The sequence below is a fragment of the Cynoglossus semilaevis genome, chromosome 20 (assembly GCF_000523025.1).
Source record: "Cynoglossus semilaevis isolate Cse_v1.0 chromosome 20, Cse_v1.0, whole genome shotgun sequence".
Taxonomy (NCBI): domain Eukaryota; kingdom Metazoa; phylum Chordata; class Actinopteri; order Pleuronectiformes; family Cynoglossidae; genus Cynoglossus; species Cynoglossus semilaevis.
This window is the reverse complement of record NC_024326.1, coordinates 11,706,069-11,716,888: the sequence shown is the minus strand read 5'-3', so window position 1 is coordinate 11,716,888 and position 10,820 is coordinate 11,706,069. Positions and strand designations below refer to the sequence as shown.

At 45.1% G+C, this 10,820-nt stretch overlaps 1 protein-coding gene across 2 annotated transcripts in view; it reads left to right on the top strand.

Moving 5' to 3' along the window:
* LOC103396610 (uncharacterized) overlaps window positions 1-10,820 on the top strand; it is a 65,793-nt gene that overhangs the window by 26,470 nt on the left and 28,503 nt on the right. Inside the window, exons 2-3 of one of the 2 annotated variants that reach the window (XM_025066172.1) lie at window positions 4,049-4,194; window positions 9,474-9,526. The gene's annotated coding sequence lies outside the window, so the exon portion shown is untranslated. The remainder of the gene's footprint in view (window positions 1-4,048; window positions 4,195-9,473; window positions 9,527-10,820) is intronic. The other variant, XM_025066171.1, reaches the window with a different exon arrangement.

The window sequence follows — 10,820 nt, the reverse complement described above, 5'->3', positions numbered from 1 at the left end:
TCCTCATCAGCCAGAAATCACGACTCCGGATCATCTTTGATCGCTCTCCCTGGGAACTCTTCATCTCCGAGAGTCAAGTGTTTCATCTTTGTTGTATGACAATTCAGCTCTGAAAAAGGCCACACGCTGCCAGCCAACACGGCTGCTCGTGGCCCCGGCGTGCGAAAATACGCGGCGAGAAAAAGAAGCCTAATTTGAGCTGGGTTCATCATTGCGTGATTGCCCCGCATTTATTGATAATTGCTTTTTTCCGTTAAATGGAGACGGTGTTTAAGGCGTCAGGCCTGTAAACATGAGAGATGCAGCTGTTGCCGCAATTAACTTCTCACTTTCCTTAATGAAAGGATTAATCCGCCAGCAAATCTCTGGGCTTTCTTTCAAATGCCAAGCCTCCATTCAGCGCCGTGCCAGGGGAAGAAAAGGCGGCCCTTGTCGAACAAAATGAGACTATCTATAACCAGAGCCAAAAGTCTCATTCATCAGCTGAAGCCGCTGCCGTCGCACCCTCACGTTCTCCTTTCATGCCCCAGAAACAAGAGCGATCCTCAACCAACTGCTGTTTGATGATTTCCTGAGAGCGGCCTCCACCAGGGGTCCGTGGGTTGTTGTTTTTTTTTGTGGCCCCACGGCCCCCCCTCCTCTCCACCACCTTTTCCTCCGCTCTCTTTAGCTGCGACCCACGCCGTCACCACTTGTCAGAGTCTTTCAGAACAGAGAGACAGGCAGAGCTTTACGTTCCACACTCAGTGGAAAGCAGATAGGAAATAGCTTTGTGTTGTTGGAGTAAGACACGTCTGGGCGGCCGGCGTTGAATGACAGGCTGTTAAGAAAAAGCAGACTTAGGATCAGTCTTTTAAAACCATTGATCGGCTGCATCGACCTTTTTTTTTTCTTTCTCCTTTTTCAACAAAGTGACAGCAGGGCAGATATGGAGATAAGCAGATAAATTAAATCCATGACGAATGCCAATCATTCTTAAGTTTTTTTTTTTTCCCTGCTCTGGCCGTCGGTCATCGATCGATCGATCAGTGAGAGGAAGTGCTGGTTTCACTCCTAACATTGACTTGGCCTTGTTTTAGTTCAGATGACGGAGGCAGAGAGTGAACTCAACATCCAGCCTGTGTCCACGGCTTCAAAACTGTCACATCCTCCAAATGTCAGACCTAAACAGATTCTTTGTGACATGTAAATCATTCGTAGATCTGCTGCGTCCACCCCCTCCTCCCTCCCCTCCCCCCTACACTCACCCCCATCACAGAAACACAAAATTATTTTCCTAACTGTTTTATTTATTTGACATTTTTCCACATATTCAGATGGTTATCTGCTGGAGCAGCGGGCCAAATAATAAGCAGTTATCTGTCTCTTTTGCATGCGTGCTCTTCAGATGTTTCCCCAGCGCCTTGATATCGTGGAGGTTTTACTGAGCAGCTGCGGTCGTGAAGTGAAGGAGGAGAGAGGAAAACTCAAAGTTGGGTTTGTGGAGATTTGGTTCAGGAGTTTTTCTAATGTTTCTGTTCCGTATGTTACCCTGTGGTGATGGGGGGAATTGTCCAGAGTGTACTGCGCCCTCTTCTGATGACTGCTGGGATTGGCCCCGGCTGATTTAGGTTCTTATGAAGGTTTGTTGGTCGGACTCTGAACACTGAACTCTATGGGATCGAAACTCCTGCAATTATTCGTTCTTTATTGCATAACTGAGAGGAGGGTTAAGAAAAGGATGATCTTTGAATGCCCTCTGCTTGACCTTAGGGCGCCCTCTGCTGGATCGACAGTGTGAGATGTGTTCAGACTCTGTCTCAGCGTTAGGTTTGAACTTTTACCCCAAGGTTTGAATGGAATTTGAACTTGTTGAAGTGACAGCTACTGCTGGGTGAGATGAGATAAAAAAAGAAAAAACCCTGAACTCCTGTGAGTCTAGTACCGTGTGATGAGGACCAGCTTTGTGTCATCATTTTACGACTACAACAGTACAAAGATATCCACACGCAGCTGCAGGGAGTAATTAACGCTGCTGTAAATCAACTTGTTTTTGTCTTAGGTAATTAATCTGTTGAAACTTTGTCATCTTTAAAAAAAATGTATTTTTTAATTTACAGGGTTTAAAATCCCCTCCATGTTTAAATCCTCCTTTTCTTTATTGATGCGCTGGTGGCGTTGTCGTTTGGCTGCTGTGAATTTCACCGTCATCAACTCCTCCTTGGCTCATATTGTTGATTGAATAATATCAGAGATTAAGGCTTAATGGTCATAAAAGCGTTCATTTAGGGGAGAATCAGCTGTCCTTGCTGAATCCTCACGGCCCTCAGATGCTCTGATGGCTTCTTCAAATAGCACGGTGCTGTCCTTGCTGAATCCTCACGGCTCTGATGGCTTCTTCAAATAGCACGGCCTCTTTCTGGCCAATGGAACTCCTGCAGCAAATGGCCATCACTGTGATGACGGCCTGTGGGTCTGAATTGTTTGTTTTCCTGCATAAAAATAATTGAAGAACGTGCTCTTTGTAAGAATGTCTTTTACAAAGAGCACGATTATCTGAAACAGACAATTTGGTTGTAAATAATTGAAAAAACAGAACTGGAAAAAAAAAGAAAAAAGATTCAAGGCTTCAGCCCAGCATGAAGAATCTGTTAAAAATACTGAAGCAAGACGGTAAATATTCCTCTAAGATTCCTCACACTGGACCAACAGTGGGTTGCCAGTGAGCAGCAGATGTCAGGGATTACTGCCAGGTTTTGGAGACCACCAGCTCTGCTGTGGGGTCATGTGATGTTTGAGTGTGTGAGTCTAAACATTCATTTATTATAAAGACTGTCGATGCATAAAGGTGAGCGTTAAAGTTTGAATGGTTTTAAGACCTTTATTTTAAATGAGAAAGTGAGAAATTCTCCGACAACAAAACTGTGATGAAGTCGGAGACAGTCACAGGTGGAAGCAGACGAGCAGAGACCCCTGACCCCTGACCCCTGACCCTGACTTCAGTTCTCCGTTAGTTTGGAAATTCACATGGACGACGGTGGATTTTTTGGATTACGTTCCAACCCTCCCTCCCAGAACCAACACGTAATTCCACTGAGATTGAAACACCCCCGTGATTCCCTAATCTGATTTCTGGATTATTTGGAGTATGACCTGATTTGGATTGAAGCTAATCCTAAAACGCTGTTGTTTGTTGTTGTTGTAATCTGGGTGAAACGAACTCCTGTCCAGCTGAGCGGAGATGATTTGACTTTGTTCTCTCCTTTTTGGACCGAAATGAGGAAAAATATGGAAAGTGTGAAAAAACCAGTTGACTTCCTGCTCATCAGGCAGCATTTTTTTGGAGGTTTTTGTCCAACTCTGTCCTGCCTATTACTTCCCTTTGGAGGTTTTTGTGATTTTTGGATTTGAAATGCAGTCCAACTCTGTCCTGCCTATTACTTCCTCACTGACCTCATTTCTGTGGCTCCACATCTGTGGTTATTAGTGCACTGATTGGTGGTGGAAGCTCTGGTGTCATGAATCCTCACTGGTCAGACCTCAGAGCCTCACCGTTAACTGGCAGCTTTCTTCTTGAAGTCGTTCTCTTTATGGGAGCAGCAATTCAAATTCAAATTATTATTCTGTCTCGTTTGTGGCTCTGTGTTGAAGCTGGGCAGCGGAGAGAGCGCCACCTAGGGCTGTGAGTTATTTGAATATTCCTGCGTCTCGTCCTGACACCCAGTGTTAAATATAGATGTTGACGTTCCCATTTTCCAAACAGCTTCATCCTTCTGCTCACAGACGCCTTCATCTCCGCCGTTATTAGCGTCTCCGTATCGCTGCCTCTCTCTCCCACAATCCCACATCCCGTTATAATCTCAGTCCAGAGCTCCTCTGACCGCAGCCGCGGCCGACTCGTTTTAAAACCCTCAGATTACACAACTGCCTTCCTCCCTATCTTAACCTCCTCATCTCCCACTCCCTGGCTCTCTCTTCTTTAATCCGATGAATCTTATCTCTCCGCTGCCGCTGTCTCCCAACTGTTCTCCTAATTCCCTCCCTGTCTGTCCTCCCCTGTCCTCTTCAGGTCAGCGTCTTCCTGCTGCTGGCCTGACTCCCCGTCTCTGTGTTCTACAGTAACCTCCTCCCGACCTCCGCTCACCTCCTCCTTAAATCTAAACCCTCAGACGGAGTTGATCGTTGTGACAGGCGATCATCAGGACGGGCTGTAGGGTGAAATGGGAGATTCTTTTACAGTTGAATGAACCTCCACTCTGTGTGTGTGTGTGTGTGATAAAAGATCATGACTGTCTGAAGTTTTACTACTCCTCGCCATTAGTCGTCGCCGTTTGCTTTTTATTTGAATCTGACTTTGACTTTTTATGTAGACGTTGGTCTCGTAGCCACCTGTCAGTCATGTTTCAGCCCAGGGATGGAAATGAGCCTGTGGCTAAATCTGGGTCTGTGCCTGACGTCTCCTGCTGGGATTAATGACGTTACATTGTGAAATATAACCAGAAAGTGAAGTCAGGAGTAAAAAAGTGAGAGTGAAGTCAGACAGAAGTGATGAATCAAACTGAAATGTTATCAGCAGACAGAACTGTTCACAATGACTATCTATGTAGAAATGTATGTATATATATATATATTTATATGTATATCATATTTATTACCTCTCCTTTTCCTAATTTTCTCAGACCAGATTCTTCACTCAGTTCTGCTCTTGTAGTAAATCTAGTTTTTGAAGTGACCAAACCAAAGTAACCCCGTCCTCTGACAGGTTCTGGTCCAGGTTCAGATCGGTTCCTTTGTCTGTCTGACGATCTCGGCTGAGGACGAGTCCAAGCCCCAGCCGTTCCCTCGCAGTCGTCTCCTTCACTTCAGATCGATTTACCTGCTCGCAGGTGATTAGCTGTCCACTTAATTAATTCTCCAGACAGTTCTGGGAACGAGAGCACTTTCCTACGTCCTCTGTTGGCCGGGGTGTTTGAAGGGAGAGATGAAAGGGCAGCGAGCAGAGAGTAGAGAGTAGAACGGACCCAGTGTCAGAACCAGAGAAAGGCTGAAGTGTCAAACCACCAAACCAAAGGGATTTTTGGAGTCTAATTAACATTGGCTAACTAAGTTCTTTGGACCAAAATATATGAAAGTGTTAAAGACATTAGGTGTTTTTGTACATTAACTCAGATCATCAATGTTTCTGTCCCTGCAGAAAAATAGACAAGTGATGTGGAAAATTGTGATTTTTTTTCTAGACCGGGCCACTGTGAGGTTGTGTCTGGGCCGCATGTGGCCCACGGGCCACTATTTGAATATGGTGGTTGGTTTGACTGCCTTGTGGGACGGTTTAAGGTTGGTGATCGTGGCACGTGGTTCAGGGAGGATGGAGGACTCACCTGTGGGGGGCGATAAGGCCTGGCAGATGGACGCAGTGATAAATGGACAGATGGGGGGGTGAGATCGATGGGGGAGGCTGATCTCTGAGGAGGGGAGGTTGGTGGAGATGATGGACAGATGAGGTTACTGTGATACCGCTGAAGACGGGGCAAAAAAAACTTCTGTGAGTGAGAAGTGGCTCCAGGCCGGGCTGTTATCTCTGGGCTTGGTTTTCCCGTCTCCCTTTCTTCCATTTTCCCGTCTCCCTCTCTCTGGCCCCTTGTCTTTTCCTGTCTCTTACCCCTGCGCCCTCTCACACTGTCCTGGTCTCTGCTCTCACTGGGATGTTTTTAATAGAATTAGCCGGCTCTTGTTATCAGTGGAGCGCGCAGCCACAGAGTGAGGGGAGATTGAAACAGCGATTTCCAATTTAAGATTGTGTCACACGCACATCTCCCCCTCGCCCAGATAGCATCGAGGAATCAGCGCCACCATCTCGCCCTCACCCACTCTGTCCCTCTTTTTGCCTCACCCACTCTCTCTGGTCTACACTTTGCATGTTTTAGCCTCGCTCAGACCATTTTGGAACATGCGAGGCTGAGAGCTAAATGCGTCCACTCTCCCACTCTGTCACTCCCGATTCACTGGCTCCTCTCTGACGCTTCCTCTCCTTGTCTCTCCCCCCCTTTCAGAACATACACCTCCTCCTCCTCCTCCTCCTCCTCTTCCTCCCAGGAGCGCTCGGACAGACACCGTTCCTCCAAATGTGGCTCTGCTGTCGCCTCTTTCATCTCCATGTTTTTTTTTTTTTTAACACTCGGTGTTCTTGTCGTTCCCACTCCTCCCACACTTGTTCATTCCTCCTACCTCCACCTCCCCGCTCACTCCTCTCTCTCCTGCTTCTCCTCGCCCACACACCTCCACTACTTTTCTTCGGCATCTCATACACACTCTCCTCTCCTCTCCTCTCCTCTCCTGGCCCAGTGACACCCTCTCCACTCCTCAGCCCTTCATCCTTCATCCTTTTGCTCCTTCTTCACTTCCTCTCTTCTCCTCTGCTGCTGCCTTCAGGCGTTGGTTCCCTTTGACTCGTCTTGTCAGGTCTTTGGATTCCTGTCTCCTGACTACAACTCCAGAGTTCCACTGGAGAGTGTGTGTTCCTGCGGTGGAGTCCTGGTTGCTCTTAGCTCAGTTTTTTTTTCTTTAATCCTTTGACTTCGTGTTCCAGAAAGTCAGAAATTTCTATAATAATTAAAAATAAATTGTAACATACAGACAAATAAATGAATACTAAATCAGGACAGAATAATATAGAAAAGTATCTTAAGTGTTCACAGTAATCGAATACTAAATCAGGACAGAATAATAGAAAAATATACGAAAAGTATCTTAAGTGTTCACAGTAATTTTACAGTTGTACTGTCTGTACATGTTTTTATTATAACCCGTCTAACAGTTTGACTTGTACTGACACAGCACTTTAGCAACTGCTAATTCATTGCTAACACATTAGATGCTGGTCCACTGATTTACTAGAGGACATTTATTTATATTCCTTTATATATATTTTTAAATGTAAAGATCTTTTTTAAGAACTTTCCGACTCTCACCCTCACACTATTGTCTGCTCACCCTTCACTTGTATCTCTCTTGTGGTAAGCCAAACATAACAACAACAAAAAACCCAACCCACAGCTCTATAAAAGTGCTACCTTGACGCGCTGCCCTCCTTTAATACCCTCTTCCATTAGCTAAGCCAACCAAGCAACCTTGACTCTCTCACTCTGATTTAAAAAAGAAAAAACAAAAAAACTTTATTCTCCTCGCGCAGCGCTCGCTGCCAAATCCACGACGTGTGAACATTTCCTATTACACACCCTCTCGACTCTTGTATGGAGACGAATGCAAAGTTTTCCGTCTTAAGCGCTTGCCAAAATTTGACCCTTTCAAGGAGAAGAGTGCTCCTCTTTGTCCTCCTGCTCCGTTCTTTCTTTCTTTCTTTCCGTCGTCTTTTCTTTACAGAATGCATAAATTTAATAGGAATTAAAAAAAAAAAAAAAAAGAAATCAGTGTTGTGCTGAAGCCTGTATCCAGGAGGAGGGAAAAAGGACTTGGTCGTAGGTCCACGCTGTACGGCACATGAAAGAACAGATCAATGAAGCGCTCTATAGGCGGCCTGCGCGTCGGCTTTTTGAATAATTCAAGTTTTCAGCTCACGGGTTAATAGTTCAACAGATGCACAGTGAAATAGCAGTAATGTAAGCATGGCTTCTCTGAGGACGCCCACGTACAAACACCAGCGTTGTTGTCTTCGTGCAGAAGGAAGGAGAAGCTCCTCCGTTCACTCAGGTACAGCTTACGCTGACGTGACTTTAGTGTCGACGAAGCCCCGCCCACCAACACCTGCACACCTGCGTCCCACGGGATCAGTGTGAGAAAGGACTGGTAAACGTGTTGTTTTTGTGCATTTAGAGTTCACCGCTGGCACTGATTCAGGCACTGAGTTCAGAGAAATGCGTTTATTTAGCTTTGTTTTTTTTTTGTCCTGTTATCTATTGGATAGAATCTCTTTGTAGCCTGAAGATCGCTCCAGGCATTTAATCAGGGAAAGGACGAGTTCAGAGAAAAGCCAAGATTTGGTTCAAATTAAAACATAGAAAAAAGTTTTATCCTTAAGTTCAGCGAAATGACATAAAGTACAAATTAAATTTTGTGACCATGTGTACTTTGTATTTGTAATTAAAATTTTAGCACTTCTGCCGCCGTTAAATACGCTCTCAGGGCATTGGAATCATTTCCAGGTCAGTTTTATTAGGTGATATAAATACGTCGTGGATTTTTTCTTTTTCTTTTCGTATTCTATTCTTTAAGCTTTTCGTGATGAAATCTTTGATTTCTGTGGAGTTAGCTGTCGACAGTTCATCAGTTACTGTCCTGAAGATGGCGCCACACTCTACTCCTGCTACACTTTAGCTTATTTTTCTAACAGGGCTAACATTTATCATGTTGGCTAATGTCTCATTGCTTTTCTTTGCTCATAATGTTTACCTGAAAATGTATCAGGCGTATATACAGTATATATATATATTTAAACTGTATCTACGAACGTTTGTCCATCTTTACTCTGTGTCCGTTCCTTCCTTGGCTGACCTTCTCTGGCCTCAGCCAGTGATTTACAAAACCAAAGTTTTCCACCGGTGCTTTTTAACAGAACTGAGTGTGTGAGGAGCGGCTCTTCCCTCTTCACATTTGTTTCTGAACGTTTCCCTCTCTCTCTCTCTCTCTTCACCAGCTCCTCCCTCCGTCTGGAGACGCTTCTTGTCAAAGCTTTTTTTGTTGCTACATTTTGGTTTTTCTTGAATTATGTGTGAAAGATCTGAGTCACTTCAGCTAAAAAAAAGAGACAATGAGTCACTTCACTGTGATGATGTGAACATGAGGAGTGTACGAGCCAACCAGCACGGCTGCTGTCCCAGCCTAAACCACAGCGTCTCATTATTTCCTTCTTCTTCAGCCTCTGATGTTGTGTGTGAGCCCCAGGTAGCTGTTAACAATAACCTGGGAATCTTCCGCTGCATTATTTTGGTTTTCCTGCAGCTCTGTGAAACTTGAAATAGGACAGACTCGGCGCTGAAGATGTAAATGTGCTTTTTTTTTCTGTGTCTCTGTTGATTTCTCTGGAGGCTAAAAATGTCACGAAACTTGACAGAGACGACAGGTGTTTCATCAATCCTGCCGTGGCGCCGTCGTCTGAGCCTCTCTGTTTGTACATTTAATGCAAAAGTTTTACTACAAGAGTCAATTTGTCTGTTTGGGCGACGTGGGGTTAGTGTTAAGTCACCCTGTTAACCTGCGGTGGGAACGTTCACTCCACTGTCAGAGACGTCACGTCATTTGAATTCCCATCTGTTGCTCAGAGGAAAAACCAAAACAGCAGCAGCACAGGTGGAAATGAAATGTTTTAGCTGCAGTAACAGGGTGAAATGACTGTTTCAGCTGCACAGACTGTTTTAGCTGCAGTAACAGGGTGAAATGACTTTTGAGTCTCTGACGCAGCCAGAGGTTAGTTCAAGCCTGAGTTGTTGGTCGAACTCGAACTCTGACTCTTCTTTTCTTCTTGTCTGATTTATTTCTAGTGCTGTGACTCAGGCCACCATGACGGACTGCAAACACAGGAGTACACGTTAAAGTAAGTCAGTATTTTTCTTTTTATTGCACACCTGAAAACGTGGTAATCTACAGCACCAGGCTTCACTGTATGATAATAAGGAAGAATCGCTGTAACAGAGTTTACAGCTGAGTGACTGAGTTAAAGAGACATGAATGAATCATTCATTAGATTCAAATTTCAGTTTATTTTTCTCCTCACAACTGAATGAATGAACAGACAGTGAACTTCATGAACAAAAATCTTTATTTTTCATTTTCATGTGCAGTTGTATATAAAGTGAAATAACAGTATGAAGTATATATTACTATAAACCTACAGTACAATGACAGATACTGTAGTATATTCAACTTTGACCACGATTTTGGCAACATAACGACGGCTCCAGTTTCTATAACTGTTGTCGCTAACGTTAGCGGTGGTTTCTGTTGTTTTTTCCATTGTAAATACTACTACAATACTACTACAATACTACTACAATACTGGGGTGGTGCAGTCCATTCATGATGATGAGCTCCTGTAAGTGAGTGATTTGATTACCCCTGCTGGTTGTCCTTTGATACCCTCCCACCCCCCCCCCTGAAAGTGACACTTAAAAAGGTATACAGCTCTCCGTCCAAGTCCCGAAGCCTCAGATCGATGGCTGGCTAAGAGCAGCGCCGTGGCGTCTCTCCGGTTGGAGGCGAGCTGAAGTCGACACAACACGGGTGTAGATTCTTTTTGATTTGTTACCACAACACGGCGGTTGACGTCCCCGCAGACAGGAAACGGACGAGGAGTGACGTTCGTTCTTTGGATTTTTTTATGTCGCAGGCTGGAAACCAGCCAGAGAAATGCAGTGTGGGGAGATGAAATGACACACTATCAAAGAGGAGGCAGAGCAGATCTGTGTGTGCCCTGTTCTGAGGCAGGAAAGTTCATCCTGTTCCCCTGGTTCTCCTGCTGTTTTCTTATTACGCCGACATTCTTCCCCGCAACACCCTTTTGCAATCAGCGTTCTCATTCTGGTTCCTATAATTACTCTACCTCTTCTGTTCAGCTCACTGCTCCTGAACAAAGTTGCGGTAAAAATGGAAGCCATTTGCAGCGCCACACTGGCTGCCGAAGAGAGGAACCGATTGTGAGACGAAGACGAGAGAGGAGAGAGGAGCACGGAGGCGTCTCGCTGTGAAGTCTGTAGGCTCTTCATCTCCAACCAACCCTGTGGTTAGCACTGAGCCATCCACGCCACCTGGCTTCAGTTCTAGAGCGCCCCCCCCTCTCCCCCTCCCCCCTCCCTCTCCTCTCCCCCTGCAGGCGGAGGTGCTCTTTTCCA